The 20,985-nt window shown below is 39.9% G+C and overlaps 1 protein-coding gene and 1 pseudogene across 1 annotated transcript in view; one reads left to right on the top strand and one right to left on the bottom strand.

Annotated features, from left to right (window-relative positions):
• The window catches only part of LOC138998469 (zinc finger protein 211-like), a 232,099-nt gene that overhangs the window by 164,198 nt on the left and 46,916 nt on the right, over positions 1 to 20,985 (top strand). The gene's annotated exons all lie outside the window — the stretch shown is intronic.
• On the bottom strand, positions 6,228 to 7,928 carry LOC138998471 (Y-box-binding protein 3 pseudogene; annotated as a pseudogene).

Raw genomic sequence — 20,985 nt, 5'->3', positions numbered from 1 at the left:
TAATGATGTTGATTCTACCAATCCAAGAACATGGTATGTTCTTCCATCTCTTTACGTCTTCCTCTATCTCTTTTTTCAACGTCCTGTAGTTTTCTGAGTAGAGGTCTTTAACCTCTTTAGTTAAGTTTATTGCTAGGTATCTTAATTTTTTTTGGTGCGATGGTAAATGGGATTGTTTTTCTAATCTCCCTTTCTGAAAGTTCACTATTGGTGTATAGAAACGCCTCAGATTTCTTGGGGTTAATTTTGTATCCTGCTACATTGCCAAATTCATGTATTAACTCTAGTAGCTTTTTGATGGAGTCTCTAGGGTTTTGTATGTATAATATCATGTCATCTGCAAATAAGGACAGTTTTACTTCCTCTTTTCCAATTTGGATGCCTTTTATTTCTTCTTCTTGCCTAATTGCAATGGCTAATACTTCCAGTACTATGTTGAACAGGAGTGGTGAGAGTGGGCATCCCTGTCTTGTTCCTGTTCTTAGGGGAAATGGTGTTAGTTTTTGTCCATTGAGTATGATGTTGGCTGTGGGCCTGTCATATATGGCTTTTATTATGTTGAGGTATGATCCTTCTATTCCCACCTTGCTGAGAGTTTTTATCAAAAATGGGTGTTGGATTTTGTCGAATGCTTTTTCTGCATCAATTGATATGACCATGTGGTTTTTTTCTTTCAGTTTGTTTATGTGATGTATCACATTTATTGATTTACGGTTGTTGTACCATCCTTGCATCTCTGGGATAAATCCTACTTGGTCATGGTGTATGATCCTTCTGATGTACTGCTGGATCCGATTTGCTAAGATTTTGTTGAGGATTTTGGCATCTATGTTCATGAGGGATATTGGCCTGTAATTCTCTTTCATTGTGATGTCTTTACCTGGTTTTGGTATTAGGGTGATGCTGGCTTCATAGAATGAGCTTGGAAGCGTTCCTTCCTCTTAAATTTTTTGTAGTAGTCTGAGGAGGGTAGGTTTTAGTTCTTCCTTGAATGTTTGGTAAAACTCCCCTGTGAAGCCGTCTGGCCCTGGGCTTTTTTTGCTGGAAGCTTTCTGATGACTGCTTCAATGTCTTCCATAGTTATTGGCCTATTGAAGTTTTTAGATTCTTCCTGATTGAGTTTTGGAATGTTGTATTTTTCTAGGAATTTTTCCATTTCCTCCAGGTTGTCTAGTTTGTTGGAGTAGAGTTGCCCGTAGTATTGTTTAACAATCATTTGGGGAGAAGACCAAGATGGCGGCGTAGGTAAACACCGGAGACCGCTGCCGCAAACAACCATTTCAAAAATACAACTAAAAGACGGAATGGACATCACCCAGAACCACAGGAAGGCTGGCTGAAGAGAGAGTCTACTACTAGAAGGAAAGAGAACAGCAAATCGAGGCTCAGAGGCGGCGCAGTGTGGAAAATACAAAGGTACCGAGGTGCGCGCGCAAAGCGGGCTGGTGGCTGAGGGCGCGGTTGTCGTTTTCTGTCGGGAGCGAGTCTCAGACTCTGGGCTCCAGATCCGGGCGAGTCTCTAGGGACCCAGACTCAAACGGGAGAAGCGGGATTATCCAGCATCAGTTGGAACCTGAGGGCAGCTTTCTCTCCGAGGTTTGCAGCGGCTGCCGGGGTTCTGAGAAGCAGAGCCTCTGGGAACGGGACTGAGCGTGGCCATAACTGCTCCCTCCGCCCGCCCTGTTGATCCCGCCCCGCCCAAACCCTGCACACAGCCATTTGCCGATCGCCTCAGGCAAAGGCTGGATTAGCGCCTCCCCAGAAGGCAGACGTTTTCCATACAGCTGATTCCTATAGCCAGTCGGCCTGGTGGTCAAATCCCTCTAGTGTTAACTACAACAATTAAGGCTTGGCTAGAACAAGACTGCGCACAGAGACCACAAGGGGGTGCACCAAGAAAGCATAAAAGATGCGGAGACAAAAAAACATGACAGAAATGGAGGATATGGAGCTAAGAATCGCAATTTTGAGGGCTTGCCATAAATTTGTGCAGAGCCTCACGAAAACTAATGAGACCCTCGATGCTACGATAAAGAAATTAGAAAGTAAGCATACACGGACTGAAATAAAGAATATTATACCCAATAGCAGACCAGAGGAGCACAAGAATCAAACCAAAGATTCGACAAAAAACACCCAATTGGAAAAGCAAAATGAAAAAAGAATCCGAAAGTGTGAAGATAGTGTAAGGAGCCTCTGGGACAGCTTTAAGCGGACTAATATCAGAGTCATTGGAGTGCCAGAAGATGAGAGACAGCAAGATATTGAAAACCTATTTCAAGAAATAATGGCAGAAAACTTCCCCCACCTGGAGAAAGAAATGGACTTACAGGTCCAAGAAGCGCAGAGAACCCCAAACAAAAGGAATCCAAAGAGGACCACACCAAGACACATCATCATTAAAATGCCAAGAGCAAAAGACAAAGAGAAAATCTTAAAAGCAGCAAGAGAAAGAGGCTCAATTACCTACAAGGGAATACCCATACGACTGTCAGCTGATTTCTCAACAGAAACTTTGCAGGCCAGAAGGGAATGGCAAGAAATATTCAAAGTGCTGAATACCAAGAACCTACAACCAAGATTACTTTATCCAGCAAAGCTATCATTCAGAATTGAAGGTCAGATAAAGAGCTTCACAGATAAGGAAAAGCTAAAGGAGTTCATAACCACCAAACCAGTATTATATGAAATGCTGAAAGGTATCCTTTAAGAAGAGGAAGAAGAAGAAAAAGGTAAAGATACAAATTATGAACAACAAACATGCATCTATCAACAAATGAATCTAAGAATCAAGTGAATAAATAACCTGATGTACAGAATGAACTGGTGATTATAATAGAATCAGGGACATAAAAAGGGAATAGAATGACTATTCTTGGGGGGAAAAGGGGTGTGGGAGATGAGGGAAGAGACTGGACAAAAATCATGCACCTATGGATGAACACAGTGGGTGGGGAGTGAGGGTGGAGGGTGGGGTGGGAGCTGGAAGGAGGGGAGTTATGGGGGGAAAAAAGAGGAACAAATGTAATAATCTGAACAATAAAGATTTAATTAAAAAAATAATAATAAAATAAAAATATTGAAATGTCGTAGCCACTGTAGTTTCATAGACGTTCTAATGTCATTGTTTTTTACTTTTTGGCCATCAGGACGTCATAGACATTGTGACGTCACAGCCACGATATAGTCACAGCCATTGTAACATGATAGGTACTATAATGTCATAGACATAGTAAAGTCACTGCCACTGTATTATCATAGCCATTGTGATGTCATAGCCATTGTAACATCATAGCCATTGTGATGTCATAGCCATTGTGATATCATAGCCATTGTAATGTCATAGCCATTGTGATGGCATAGCCATTTTGACATCACAATGAGTATAGCATCACATATATTGTAATGTCATAGCCACTGTAGTTTCATAGACATTGTAACGTCATTGCCGTTGACTTCATAGCCATCATGACAACATAGACATTGAGACGTCATAGCCACTATAGTGTCACAGTCATTGTAACATGATAGGCACTATAATGTCATACACATAGTAAAGTTATTGCCACTGTCTTGTCATAGCCTCATTGTGCTGTCATAGCCATTGGAACATCATAGCACTAGTGGTATCATAGTCATTATGAAGTCATATCAATTGTGACTTCATAGCACTTGTGATGTCATAGCCATAATAGCATATCCATTGTGACATCATAGGCACTATAACATCATATCTATTTTAATGTCATAGCTATTGTAAAGTCATAGATATTGTAATGTCATAGCCATTGTAACATCGCATCTATAGTAATGGCATAGCAACTCTAGTGTCATAACAATTGTGCCTTCATAGCCATTGTGAATTCATAGCAATTGTAACCTCACAGCCACTTTAATGTCACAGCCAATGAAATATCACAGCTACTATAATGCCACAGGCATTGTACCGTCATAGCTACAATAATGTGATAGATATTGTAACTTCGTTGCCTTTCTGATATTGTATGCATCGAAAAATCGTAGCCATTGTGAGGTCATAACCACTATAATGTCACAGCCATTGTAACATCAATGGCACCATAATGACACAGACAGAGTTAAGTCATTGCAAATTAAAGTCATAGCCATTTTGACATCATAGCCTTTCAAACGTCATAGCCATTGTGATGTCATAGCCATTTTGATGTCATAGACATTGTAACGTCATAGCCATTATAATGAGGTAGCCATTGCAATGTCATAGCCATTGTGATTTCATAGCCATTGTAATGTCATAGCCATTGTGACATCACAGCCACTATATAGTCATATATATTATTAGATCATAGCCACTGTAGTTTAATAGACATTGAAACGTCAATTCCATTGACGTCATTACCATCATGACCTCATAGACATTGTGACGTCATAGCCACTATAATGGCACAGCCATTGTAATACTATAGGCACTATAATGTCACAATATAGTAGTCATTGCCACTGTATTGTCATAGCCATTGTGACGTCATAGCAACTGTAACATCATAGACATTGTGAACTTATAGCCATTTTCAAGACATATCCACTGTAACATCATAGCCATTTTAACGTCATTGCGATTGTGATGTCATAGCAGTTGAAATGTCATAGCCACTGCAGTGTAATGACCATTGTGACGTCATTGCCATTGTAATGTCATAGGCATTGTGCCGTCATATCCACTGTAACCTCATAGCCACTTTAATCTCACAGCCATTGAAACGTCGTAGCATTTGTAAGGTCATAGATATTGTAAAGTACTAATACTCGTAATATCATAGCCACTGTGTCGGCATAGCCATTTTCAATATAGCCATCATAACATTATAGCCATCATAACATCAGAGCCATTGTAACGTCATAGCCACTGTGATGTCCTACCCACTATAATGTCATAGCTTTTGTAACGTCATAGTCACTATAATGTCACAGCCATTGCAACGTCATAGGCATTGTGACGTCATAGCAATTGTGACATAGCAATTGTAACATCATAGCACTTGTGACATCATAGTAATTGTGAAGTCATATCAAGTGTGACTTCATAGCAATTGTGATTCCATGGCCATTACAAGGTCAGAGCAATAGTGATGACAAAGCCATTCTGACGTCACACCCACTTTTATGTCACAGACATTGAAAAGTCACAGCTATTACAATGCCACAGGAATTGCACCGTCATAGCCACAATAATGTCACAGCCCTTGTAACGTCACAGGCACCATAATGACACAGACATAGGTAAGTCATTGCAAATTTAACATCATAGCCATTTCGATGTCAAAGCCATTTTGATGTCATAGCCATTGTGATGTCATAGCCATTGTAACGTCAGAGTCATAAAGTCATTGCCACTCTGATGGCATAGCCATTGAAACTAAATAGCCACTGTGATCTTATAGCCATTGGAATGTCATAGCCACTATGATGTCACAGATATTGTGATCTCATAGCCATTGTAATGTCATTGCCATTGTGATGGCATAGACATTGTGACATCACAGCGACTATAACATCATATATATTGTAATGTCATAGCCACTGTGGTTTCATAGACATTGTAACGTCATTACCGTTGACTTCAAAACCATCATGACGTCATAGATATTGTGATGTCATAGCCACTATAAGGTCAGAGCCATTGTAACATGATAGGCACTATAATGTCATAGAGATAGTAAATTCATTTACACTGTCTTGTAATAGCCATTGTGACATCTTATCCATTGTGACGTCGTAGCCCTTGTGATATCATAGTCATTGTGAAGTCATATCAATTGTGACTTCATAGCAGTTGTGATGTCAAAGCCATTGTAATGTTATAGCCATAATGGCATAGCCATTGTGACATCATGACCACTATAACATCATATCTATTGTATAGTCAAAGGAGTTGTAATTTCATAGCTATTGAAAGGTCATAGCCATTGTAACAGTGCATCCATAGTAATGGCCTAGCCATTCTAGTGTCATAACCATTGTGCCTTCATAGACATTGTGACATCATAGCCATTGTAACATCTTAGCCACTATAATGTCATAGCCATTGTGATGTCATAGCCATTGAGATGTCATAGCCATTGTGATGGCATAGCCATTGTGACATCACAGCGACTATAACATCATATATATTGTAATTTTATTTATTTTTTTTTTCAAGGGTAAAAATTTTATTTTTGAGGAACTTTATGCTGCACATTTTCAGAGTCGCATAAGAAAGCAAAAATGTTATCCTCCCCTCATCTAGAAATAAATAAGAAGAGCATAAAATTTCTTTTTAAATCACGACACTTGGAAGTTTAGCACCAGCATCCAAAATGAACTAGAAAAGGGAACAAAAAAGCATTTACTATATATTTCAGATTTCTTTGGTTGGGGTTCTCCCCATGTGGTATTAATATTTCTTCTTTCAATTCATATTACCAAAACAGTAAAAACCAGGAAAAAAATATAAACCTAGTGATTGCCGAAACTGGGGAGGTTGCTCTCTTGTCTTCTGTGCAGGCATTCCAGAAAAATTGCTGGAAACATTGGCTGACATTCTCGTTTTGTACTTGTTTCATAAAGAATAATCGTAAACATTCCAATGTCCACATCTTGGTTATTAGTCTTCCACTTTATTGCTTGGATGTTTCTTTGGTGTTGGTAAGGTCGTGTCTGCTTTTTGTTTCATTTTTTTGAATGGTCATTAATTCTTTAGGTCACCTAGTGATGGTGAAGGTGCCTGGGGAGCCTGGTGTTACTCAGCACTGCTCTGCTCTGTGGCCGGAGCAGGGTTCTCAGATGGCACGTCACCTGCCTTGGTCTCTTTGCCATCTTGTGAAGGAGCATTAGGAGGACGGGGACGGCGCCGATAGTTGTACGGTCGCCAGTATCCGCGGCGAACCGATGGCTGGTTTGGACCATTGGCCGCTTGTTGATTCTCTTTATCTTCAGCTTCTCCCACAGCTGGGGCAGGTCTTGGGCGAGGAGGTCCCCTACGGTACCTTGGGCGGTAAGTTGGATTTCGATGAACCGGTCCCTGAAGTTGAGCTCCCTCTGGGACTCCATCCTTGATCTCTCCAATCTCACCAGCCTGCATTCTGTTGGGATGGGGCTAGACCCGTGAGCGACGGTCAAAGGTCCGTCCCACGTGGTAAGGCGGGAACCGCCGCCGGTACTGAGGGCGATACTGGGGGCGGCGCAGCTGACTCCTGGCCCCAGAGAACTGCCCGTCAGTGGCAGGGGGGTCAAATCCTTCACTGCTGCCGCTCCCTTCCTCCTCCTCCTCCCCAGCGTAATTACGGGGAGGTCCACGGCGTCTGCCATAGTAACCGCGTCGGTAACGGCGCTGATCAGCAGCATAACGGCTCCCTTCCACAGAAACTCCATCTGGGCCGGTCACATTGGCTGCTTCGGCACCCTTCTCTCCTTCGACCACATCAAACTCTACAGTTTTTCCATCTCCTACACTGCGCAGGTATTTTCGTGGGTTATTCTTCTTGATGGCAGTCTGATGTACAAATACATCTTCTTTGGTGTCATTTCGATTTATAAACCCATATCCATTTCTGACGTTGAACCACTTGACAGTGCCAAGGACTTTGGTGGCGAGAACTTTTTTCTCCGCGTCTTCGTTGCCGGTGGGGGCTGAAGAGGCGGGGGCCGCGGGGCCCGTGGGGGCGGGGGTCGCGTCCCCACCCGGGTTCCCCGAGACGAGCACCGCGGGCGCCGTGGCCGCGGCCTGGGGCGCGCCGCCGCCCACCGGGCTCTTGGGCGCGGGGTCTTGGGGGACCGCGGCGGCCGCCTCCGCCGGAGCCTGCGGGAGGGCGGGGGTGGTGGTGGTGGTGGTGGCCTCGCCCGCCTCGCTCATGCCGCCTCCTGGGCTCTCACTCGGGCACCTCGGTGGCGGTTGGTCGGTGGTTAGCGCGGCTGGTCGCGGCGGCCGGGCTCGCTCTCGGGGAGGCCGGTGCGGATCTCGAGGCGCAGGCGGCGGCGGCCGGGGTGGGGTCTGGCGGCCTAGGCGGCTCAAGCTCTCGGGCTGCGCGCTCGCTCTTGGGCTCCTCGCTCGATCTTACTCTATATTGTAATTTTATAGCCACTGTAGTTTCATAGACATTGTAACGTCTTTGCCGTGGACGTCATAACGATCATGATGTCACAGACATTGTGATGTCATAGCAACTATAATTGCAGAGCCATTGTAACATGATAGGCACTATAATGTCATAGAGATAGTAAAGTCATTGGCACTGTCTTGTAATAGCCATTGTGACGTCATAGCCATTGTAATATCACAGCTATAGTAATGTGATAGTCATTGTAACATCGCATCCATCGTAATGAAATAGCAACTCTAGTGTCATAACAATTATGCCTTCATAGCCCTTGTGACATCATAGTCATTGTAACCTCATAGCCACTTTAATTTCACAGCCATTGAAACGTCATAGCCAGTATAATGTCACAGCCATGTTAACATCATAGGCAGCATAATGCCAGACATATTTAAGTCATTGCAAATTTAATGTCATAGCCATTGTGACATCATAGCTCTTGACACATAAAAGCCATTGCGATATTATATCCATTTTGTTTTCACAGCCATTGTAATGTCATAGCCATTGTGATGGCATAGCAATTGAGATGTCATATCCATTGTGACATCAGAACCATTGTAACGTCATAGCTACTGTGATGGCATAGCCATTGTAACTTCATAGCCATTGTTACGTCATAGCCATTGTGACGTCTTAGCAATTGTGATGTCATTCCAATTGTAGCATCATAGCTCTTGTGACATCAGTCTTTGTGAAGTCATATCAATTGTGACTTCATAGCAATTGTGATGTCATAGCCATTGTGATGACATAGCCATTGTGACGTCATAGCCACTATAACATCATATCCATTATATAGTCATAGCTATTGTAATATCATAGCAATTGTAATGACATAGCCATGGTAACATCATATCCATAGGAATGTCACAGTAACTCTAGTGTCATGACCATTGTGCCTTCATAGCCATTGTGACATCATAACCATTGTAACCTCATAGACATTGTAACCTCATAGCCACTTTAATGGCACACCCATTGAAAAGTCATTGCAACTATAATGCCAAAGGCGTTGTATCGTCTTAGCCACAATAATGTTATAGACATTGTAATGTCATTGCCTTTGTGATATCATAGCCATTGTGAAATCATTGCCATTGTGCCGATATAACCACGATAATGTCACTGCCATTGTAACATCATAGGCACCATAATGACACAGACAGAGTTAAGTCATTGCAAATTTAACGTCATAGCCATTTAAATGTCATAGCCATTGTGATGGCATAGACATTGTGATGTCATACCCATGGTAACATCAGAGCCATTGTAACGTCATATCCAACTTGTTGGCATAGAAATTGTAATTAGATAGCAATAGTGATCTCAGAGCCATTGGAACATCATAGCTACTATAATGTCATAGCCATTGTGATGTCATAGCCATTGTGACAGCACAGCCCCTATAACATAATATATATTGAAATGTCATAGCCACTGTAGTTTCATAGACGTAATGTCATTGTTGTTTACTTTATGGCCATCAGGACGTCATAGATATTGTGACAACACAGCCACTATAATGTCACAGCCATTGTAACATAATAGGCACTATAATGTCATAGGCATAGTAAAGTCACTGCCACTGTATTATCATAGCCATTGTGATGTCATAGCCATTGTAACATCATAGCCATTGTGATGTCATAGCCATTGTGATATCATAGCCATTGTAATGTCATAGCCACTGTGATGGCATAGCCATTTTGACATCACAGTGATTATAACATCACATACATTTTAATGTCATAGCCACTGTAGTTTCATAGACATTGTAACGTCATTGCCATTGACTTCATAGCCATCATGACAACATAGACATTGAGACGTCATAGCCACTATAATGTCACAGTCATTGTAACATGATAGGCACTATAATGTCATACACATACTAAAGTCATTGCCACTGTCTTGTCATAGCCCCATTGTGATGTCATAGCCATTGGAACATCAGAGCCCTAGTGGTATCATAGTCATTGTGAAGTCATATCAATTGTGACTTCATAGCAATTGTGATGTCATAGCCATAATAGCATAGCCATTGTGACATCATAGCAACTATAACATCATATCTATTTTAGTCATAGCTATTGTAAAGTCATAGATATTGTAATGTCATAGCCATGGTAACATCGCATCCATAGTAATGGCATAGCAACTCTAGTGTCATAACCATTGTGCCTTCATAGCCATTGTGACTTCATAGCAATTGGAACCTCACAGCCACTTTGTCACAGCCAATGAAATATCATAGCTACTATAATGCCACAGGCATTGTACCGTCATAGCTACAATAATGTGATAGACGTTGTAACTTCGTTGCCTTTCTGACATCATATCCATCGTAAAATCGTAGCCATTGTGAGGTCATAACCACTATAATGTCACAACCATTGTATCATTGGCACCATAATGACATAGACATAGTTAAGTCACTGCAAATTAAAGTCATAGCCATTTTGACATCATAGCCTTTCAAACGTCATAGCCATTGTGATGTCATAGCCATTTTGATGTCATACACATTGTTACGTCATAGCCATTATAATGAGGTAGCCATTGCAATGTCAAGCCAATGTGATTTCATAGCCATTGTAATGTCATGGCCATTGTGACATCACAGCCACTATATAATCATATATATTATTAGATCATAGCCACTGTAGTTTCATAGACATTGAAACGTCAATTCCATTGACGTCATTACCATCATGACCTCATAGACATTGTGAGGTCATAGCAACTATAATGGCACAGCCATTGTAATAATATAGGCACTATAATGTCATCAATATAGTAGTCATTGCCACTGTATTGTCATAGCCATTGTGACGTCATAGCAACTGTAACATCATAGACATTGTGAACTTATAGCCATTTTCAAGACATATCCACTGTAACATCATAGCCATTTTAACGTCATTGCAATTGTGATGTCATAGCAGTTGAAATGTCATAGCCACTGCAGTGTAATGACCATTGTGACGTCATTGCCATTGTAATGTCATAGGCATTGTGCCGTCATATCCGCTGTAACCTCATAGCCACTTTAATCTCACAGCCATTGAAACGTCGTAGCATTTGTAAGGTCATAGACATTGTAAAGTACTAATACTCGTAATATCATAGCCATTGTGTCGGCATAGCCATTTTCAACATAGCCATTGTCAGATCATAGCCATCATAACATCAGAGCCATTGTAACGTCATACCCACTGTGATGCCCTACCCACTATAATGTCATAGCTTTTGTAACGTCATAGTCACGATAATGTCACAGCCATTGTAACGTCATAGCCATTGTGACGTCGTAGCAATTGTGACATAGCAATTGTAACATCATGGCACTTGTGACATCATAGTAATTGTGAAGTCATATCAAGTGTGACTTCATAGCAATTGTGATGTCATGGCCATTACAAGGTCAGAGCCATAGTGATGACATAGCCATTGTGACGTCATACCCACTTTAATGTCACAGACATTGAAAAGTCATAGCTACTACAATGCCACAGGAATGGCATCGTCATAGCGACGATAATGTCAAATCCATTGTAATGTCACAGGCACCATAATGACAGAGATATAGGTAAGTCATTGCAAATTTAACATCATAGCCATTTTGATGTCATAGCCATTGTAATGTTATAGCCATTGAGATGTCATAGCCATTGCAATGTCAGAGTTATTATAAAGTCATTGCCACTCTGATATCATAGCCATCCAAACTAGATAGCCACTGTGATCTCTTAGCCATTGGAACGTCATAACCACTATGATGTCACAGAAATTGTGATGTCATAGCCATTGTAATGTCATTGCCATTGTGAGGGCATAGCCATTGTGACATCAGAGCGACTATAACATCATATATATTGTAATGTCATAGCCACTGTAGTTTCATTGACGTAGTATGGTTGTCAGGACGTTATAGACATTGTGACGTCAAACCACTCTAATGTTACAGCCATTGTAACATGATAGGCACTATAATGTCATAGACATAGTAAAGTCATTGCCACTGTATTATCATAGCCATTGTGATGTCATAGGCATTGTAACAACATAGCCATTGTGATGTCATAGCCATTGTGATATCATAGCCATTGTAATGTCATAGCCATTGTAACGTCAGAGTCATTGTAAAGTCATTGCCACTCTGATGGCATAGCCATTGAAACTAGATAGCCACTGTGATCTCATAGCCATTGGAAAGTCATAGCCACTATGATGTCACAGATATTGTGATCTCATAGCCATTGTAATGTCACAGCCATTGTGAGGGCATAGCCATTGTGACATCACAGCGACTATAACATCATATATATTGTAATGTCATAGCAACTGTAGTTTCATAGACATTGTATCGTCATTGCCGTTCACTTCATAATGATCATGATGTCATAGACATTGTGATGTCATAGCCACTATAATGTCAGCCATTGTAACATGATAGGCACTGTAATGTCATATAGTAAAGTCATTGCCACTGTCTTGTAATAGCCATTGTGACGTCATAGCCATTGTAATATCACAGCTATAGTAATGTGATAGTCATTGTAACATCGCATCCATCGTAATGAAATAGCAACTCTAGTGTCATAACCATTATGCCTTCATAGCCATTGTGACATCATAGTCATTGTAACCTCATAGCCACTTTAATTTCACAGCCATTGAAACGTCATAGCCAGTATAATGTCACAGCCATTTTAACATCATAGGCAGCATAATGCCAGAAATATTTAAGTCATTGCAAATTTAATGTCACAGTCATTGTGACATCATAGTTATTGACACATAAAAGCCATTATGTTATATCCATTTTGTTTTCACAGCCATTGTAATGTCATAGCCATTGTGATGGCATAGCAATTGGGACGTCATTTCTATTGTGACCTCAGAACCATTGTAACGTCATAGCTAATGTGATGGCATAGCCATTGTAACTTCATAGCCATTGTTACGTCATAGCCATTGTGACGTCTTAGCAATTGTGATGTCATAGCAATTGTAGCATCATAATACTTGTGACATCATAGTCTTTGTGAAGTCATATCAATTGTGACTTCATAGCAATTGTGATGTCATAGCCATTGTGATGACATAGCCATTGTGACGTCATAGCCACTATAACGTCATATCCATTATATAGTCATAGGTATTGTAATATCGTAGCAATTGTAATGTCATAGCCATGGTAACATCATATCCATAGGAATGTCACGGCAATTCTAGTGTCATGACCATTGTGCTTTCATAGCCATTGTGACATCAATAGCCATAGTAACCTCATAGCCATTGTAACCTCATAGCCACTTTAATGTCACATCCATTGAAAAGTCATAGCAACTATAATGCCAAAGGCATTGTATCGTCATAGCCACAATAATGTCATAGACATTGTAATGTCATTGCCTTTGTGATGTCATAGCCATCGTGAAACCATTGCCATTGTGCCGATATAGCAACGATAATGTCAAAGCCACTGTAACATCATAGGCACCATAATGACACAGAGTTAAGTCATTGCAAATTTAACGTCATAGACATTTAAATGTCATAGCCATTGTGATGGCATAGACATTGTGATGTCATACCCATGGTAACATCAGAGCCATTGTAACGTCATTTCCACCTTGTTGGCATAGAAATTGTAACTAGATAGCAATTGTGATCTCAGAGCCATTGTAACATCATAGCCACTATAATGTCATAGCCATTGTGATGTCATAGCCATTGTAATGTCATAGCCATTGTGCTGGCATAGCCATTGTGACATCACAGCAACTATAACATAATATATATTGAAATGTCATAGCCACTGTAGTTTCATAGACGTCGTATGGTTGTCAGGACATCATAGACATTGTGACGTCACACCACTCTAATGTCACAGCCATTGTAACACTATAGGCACTATAATGTCATAGACATAGTAAAGTCATTGCCACTGTATTATCATAGCCATTGTGATGTCATAGCCATTGTAACATCATAGCCATTGTGATGTCATAGCCATTGTGATATCATAGCCATTGTAATGTCATAGTCATTGTGATGGCATAGCCATTTTGACATCACAGTGAGTATAACATCATATATATGGTAATGTCATAGCCACTGTAGTTTCATAGACGTTGTAACATCATTGCCGTTGACTTCATAGCCATCATGACAACATAGACATTGAGACGTCATAGCCACTATAATGTCACAGTCATTGTAACATGATAGGCACTATAATGTCATACACATAGTAAAGTCATTGCCACTATCTTGTCATAGCCCCATTGTGATGTCATAGCCATTGGAACATCAGAGCCCTAGTGGTATCATAGTCATTATGAAGTCATATCAATTGTGACTTCATAGCAATTGTGATGTCATAGCCATAATAGCATAGCCATTGTGACATCATAGCCACTATAACATCATATCTATTTTAAAGTCATAGCTATTGTAAAGTCATAGATATTGTAATGTCATAGCCATTGTAACATCGCATCCATAGTAATGGCATAGCAACTATAGTGTCATAACCATTGTGCCTTCATAGCCATTGTGACTTCAAAGCCATTGTAACCTCACAGCCACTTTAATGTCACAGCCAATGAAATATCATAGCTACTATAATGCCCCAGGCATTGTACCGTCATAGCTACAATAATGTGATAGACGTTGTAACTTCGTTGCCTTTCTGACATCATATCCATCGTAAAATCGTAGCCATTGTGAGGTCATAACCACTATAATGTCACAGCCCTTGTAACATCATTGGCACCATAATGACATAGACATAGTTTAGTCACTGCAAATTAAAGTCATAGCCATTTTGACATCATAGCCTTTCAAACGTCATAGCCATTGTGATGTCATAGCCATTTTGATGTCATAGACATTGTAACGTCATAGCCATTTTAATGAGGTAGCCATTGCAATGTCATAGCCATTGTGATTTCATAGCCATTGTAATGTCATAGCCATTGTGACATCACAGCCACTATATAATCATATATATTATTATATCATAGCCACTGTAGTTTCATAGACATTGAAATGTCAATTCTATTGATGACATTACCATCATGACATCATAGACACTGTGACGTCATAGCCACTATAATGGCACAGCCATTGTAATACTATAGGCACTATAATATCATCAATATAGTAGTCATTGCCACTGTATTGTCATAGCCATTGTGACATCATAGCAACTGTAACATCATAGACATTGTGAACTTATAGCCATTTTCAAGACATAGCCACTGTAACATCATAGCCATTTTAACGTCATTGCAATTGTGATGTCATAGCAGTTGAAATGTCATAGCCACTGCAGTGTAATGACCATTGTGACGTCATTGCCATTGTAATGTCATAGGCATTGTGCCGTCATATCTGCTGTAACCTCATAGCCACTTTAATCTCACAGCCATTGAAACGTAGCATTTGTAAGGTCATAGACATTGTAAAGTACTAATACTCGTAATATCATAACCATTGTGTCGGCATAGTCATTTTCAATATAGCCATCATCACGTCATAGCCATCATAACATCAGAGCCATTGTAACGTCATAGCCACTGTGACGTCCTACCCACTATAATGTCATAGCTTTTGTAACGTGATAGTCACGATAATGTCACAGCCATTGTAATGTCATAGCCATTGTGACGTCATAGCAATTGTGACATAGCAATTCTAACATCATAGCACTTGTGACATCATAGCAATTGTGAAGTCATATCAAGTGTGACTTCATAGCAATTGTGATGTCATGACCATTACAAGGTCAGAGCCATAGTGATGACATAGCCATTGCTACGTCATACCCACTTTAATGTCACAGACATTGAAAAGTCATAGCTACTAGAATGCCACAGGAATTGCATCGTCATAGCCACGATAATGCCAAAGCCATTGTAACGTCAGAGGCACCATAATGACACAGACATAGGTAAGTCATTGCAAATTTAACATCATAGCCATTGAGATGTCATAGCCATTGTAATTTCAGAGTCATTATAAAGTCATTGCCACTCTGATGGCATAGCCATCGAAACTAGATAGCCGCAATGATCTCATAGCCATTGGAACGTCATGGCCACTATGATGTCACAGAAATTGTGATCTCATAGCCATTGTAATGCCATTGTCATTGTGAGGGCATAGCCATTGTGACATCACAGCTACTATAACATCATATATATTGTAATGTCATACCACTGTGGTTTCATAGACATTGTAACGTCATTACTGTTGACTTCAAAACCATCACGACGTCATAGATATTGTGATGTCATAGCCACTATAATGTCAGAGCCATTGTAACATGATAGGCACTATAATATCATAGAGATAGTAAAGTCATTGCCACTGTCTTGTAATAGCCATTGTGTCATCTTAGCCATTGTGACGTCGTATCCCTTGTGATATCATAGTCATTGTGAAGTCATATCAATTGTGACTTCATAGCAGTTGTGATGTCAAAGCCATTGTAATGTTATAGCCATTGTGACATCATAACCACTGTAACATCATATCTATTGTATAGTCAAAGGAGTTGTAATTTCATAGCTATTGAAAGGTCATAGTCATTGTAACAGTGCATCCATAGTAATGGCCTAGCCATTCTAGTGTCATAACCATTGTGCCTTCATAGACATTGTAACATCTTAGCCACTATAATGTCATAGCCATTGTGATGTCATAGCCATTGAGATGCCATAGCCATTGTGATTGCATAGCCATTGTGACATCACAGCGTCTATAACATCATATATATTGTAATGTCAAGGCCACTGTAGTTTCATAGACATTGTAATGTCATTGCCGTTGACTTCATAACGATCATGATGTCATAGACATTGTGATGTCATAGCCACTAAAATGTCAGAGCCATTGTAACATGATAGGCACTATAATGTCATAGAGATAGTAAAGTCATTTCCACTGTCTTGTAATAGCCATTGTGACGTCATAGCCATTGTAATATCACAGCTATAGTAATGTGATAGTCATTGTAACATCGCATCATCGTAATGAAATAGCAACTCTAGTGTCATAACTATTATGCCTTCATAGCCATTGTGGCATCATAGCCATTGTAACCTCATAGCCACTTTAATGTCATAGCCATTGAGACGTCATAGCTACTATAATGTCACAGGCATTGTACCATCATAGGCACAATGTTATAGACATTGTAACTTCATTGCCTTTGTGACATCATAGCCATCGTGAAATAGCCATTTTGACGTCATAACCAGTATAATGTCACAGTCATTGTAACATCACAGGGAACATAATGCAAAGGCATAGTTTAGTCATTGCAAATGGAAGGTCATAGCCATTGTGACATCATAGCCATTGAAACGTCATAGCCATTGTGATGTCATAGCCATTTTGATGTCATAGCCATTTTGATGTCATAGCCATTGTAATGTCATAGCCATTGTGATGGCCTATCAATTGTGATGTCACAGCCATCGTAACCTCAGAGCAATTGTAACGTCATAGCCACGGTGATGGCATAGCCATTCTAACTTCGTAGCCTTTGTGACGTCATAGCAATTGTAACATCATAGCCCTTGTGGTATCATAGTCATTGTGAAGTCATATCAATTGTGACTTCATACCAATTGTGATATAATAGCCATTGTAATGTTTTTGCCATAATAGCATAGCCATTGTGACATCATAGCCACTATGACATCTTATCTACTGTAAAGTCATAGCTATTTTAATATCATAGCTATTGTAATGTCTTAGCCATTGTAACATCGCATCCATACTAATGAAATAGCAACTCTAGTGTCATACCATTGTGCCATCATAGCCATTGTGACATCATAGCCATTGTAACCTCACAGCCACTTTAATGTCACAGCCAATGAAACGTCCCAGCTACTATGCCACAGGCATTGTACCGTCATAGCCACAATGAGACCTTGTAACGACATTTCCTTTGTGACATCATATCCATCATAAAATCGTAGCCGTTGTGAGGATATAACCACTATAATGTCACAGCCTTTGTAAAATCCTTGGCACCATAATGACATAGACATAGTCAGGTCACTAAAAATGTAATGTCATAGATATTTTGATGTCATAGCCATTCAAACGTCATAGCCATTGTGATGTCATAGCCATTGTAACGTCATAGCCATTATAATGTCGTAGCCATTGTGATGGCATAGCCATTTTGACATCAAAATGAGGATAATATCACATATATTGTAATTTCATTGCCCCTGTAGTTTCATAGACATTATAATGTCATTGCCGTTGACTTCATAACCATCATGATGTCATAGACATTGTGATGTCATAGACACTATAATGTCACAGCCATTGTAACATAATAGGCACTATAATGTCATAGAGATAGTAAAGTCATTGCCACTGTCTTATAATTGCCATTGTGACATCATAGCCATTGAGACGACGTAGCTCTTGTGATATCATAGTCATTGTGAAGTCATATCAATTGTGACTTCATAGCAGTTGTAATGTCAAAGCCATTGTAATGTTATAGCCATAATGGCATAGCCATTGTGACATCATAGCCACAATAACATCTTATCTATTGTAAAGTCATAGCTATTGTAATATCATAGCTATTGTAATGTCATAGCCACTGTAACATCGCATCCATCGTAATGAAATTGCAACTCTAGTGTCATATCCATTGTGCCTTCATAGCCATTGTGACAGCATAGCCATTGTATCCTCACAGCCACTTTAATATCACAGCCAATGAAACGTCACAACTACTATAATGCCACAGGCATTGTACCTTCATAGCCACAATAATGTGCTAACCATTGTAACGTCATTGCCTTTGTGACATCATTTCCATCATAAAATCACAGCAACTGTGATGTCATAGCCATTTTAACTTCACATCCATTGTGACATCATAGCCATTTTAACGTCATATCATTGTGACATCATAGCCATTGAACTCTAATAGCCTTTGTAACGTCATGGTCATGATAATGTCATAGCCATTGTAACGACATATCCATTGTGACATCATAGTCCTTTTAATGTCATAATTGTGATGTCATATCTATTGAAATGTCAAACGCACTCCTGTGTAATAACCATTGTGATGTCATAGCCATTTTTATGTCATAGGCATTGTAACCTCATAGCCATTGTATCCTAAAAGCCACTTTAATGTCACAGCCAGTGAAATGTAGTAACCTTTGTAATGTCATATACATTGTAAAGTCATAGCATTTTTAATATCCTATCCATTGTGTCGCCATAGTAATTGTCATCATAGCCATCATCTTGTCATGGCCATCATAACATCAGAGCCATTGTAAAGTCATAGACACTCTGACGTCATACCCACTATAATGTCATAGCCTTTGTAAAGTCATAGTCAGGGTAATGTCACAGCCGTTGTAACGCATAACCATTGTGACGTCGTAGCCGTTGTGAAGTCATAGCTATTGTACCATCATAGCCCTTGTGACATCATAGTCATTGTAAAGTCATATCAATTGTAACTTCATAGCAATTGTGATGTCATTACCCTTGTGATGGTCTAGCCATTATGAAGTCATAGCCACTATACCATCATATCCATTGTAAAGGCATAGCTGTTGTAATGTCATAGCCATTGTAACATTGTATCTATTGTAATGTCATAGCCACTCTAGTGTCATAACCATCATGCCTTCTTAGCCATTGTGACATCATAGCCTTTGTAACATCATAGACACTTCAATGTGACAGCCATTTAACCGTCATAGCCACAATAATGTTATAGACATTATAACATCATTGCTTTGTGACGTCATAGCCATCGTGAAATCATAGCCATTGTGACGACATAGCCACTATAATGTCACAGCCATTGCAACATCATAGGCACCATATGACATAGACATAGTTAAGTCATTGCAAATTTAATGTAATAGCCATTGTGACATCATAGCAATTGAAACGTCATGACCACTGAAACGTCATAGCCATTGTGATGGCATAACCATTGTGATGTCATAGCCATAGTAACGTCACAGCCATTGTAATGTCATGGAATCTCTGATGGCATAACCATTGTAACTAGTTAGCCATTGTGATGTCATAGCCATTGTAACCTCTTAGTCACTATAATTTCATAGCCATTTTGATGTCATAGCCATTGTAATGTCATAGACTATAATGTCATAGGCATTTTGATGTCATGACCATTGTAATGTCATTACCATTGTGATGGCATACCATTGTGACATCACAGCGATTATAACATCATATATATTGTAATGTCATAGCCACTCTGGTTTCATAGACATTGCAATGTCATAGCCATTGACCTCATAGCCATCGTGACATCATAGCCATTGTGACATCATAGCCACCATAATGTCACATTTATTTTCACATCATAGGCAGTATAATGTCATAGACATAATAAAGTCATTGCCATTGTATTGTCATAGTCATAGTGACGTCTTAGCAACTATAACATCATAGCCATTGAGAAGTAATAGCCATTTTAAAGTCATATCCATTGTAACATCAAAGCTATTTAATGTCATAGCCATTGTGACGACATAGCTATTGAAATTTCATCGTCCCTGTAGTGTAATTAGCATTGTGACGTCATAGCCATTGTAATGTCATAGGCATTGTGCTGTCATAGCCATTGTAACCTCAGAGCCACTTTAATGTCACAGCCATTGAAACGCCGTAGCCTCTATAATGTCATAGACATTGTAAAGTCATAGCATTTGTAATTTCATAGCCATTGTGTCGGCATACCATTTTCATCATAGCCATCATCACATCATAGCCATCATAACCAGAGCCATAGTGAGCTCTTAGCCACTGTAACATTGCC

Source organism: Myotis yumanensis, unplaced genomic scaffold (assembly GCF_028538775.1).
Source record: "Myotis yumanensis isolate MYYU_CA2020_CCGP unplaced genomic scaffold, mMyoYum1.0.hap1 SCAF_20, whole genome shotgun sequence".
NCBI lineage: Eukaryota > Metazoa > Chordata > Mammalia > Chiroptera > Vespertilionidae > Myotis > Myotis yumanensis.
Note: the sequence above shows the minus strand (reverse complement) of the source record. Positions and strands in the feature narration are given on the sequence as shown.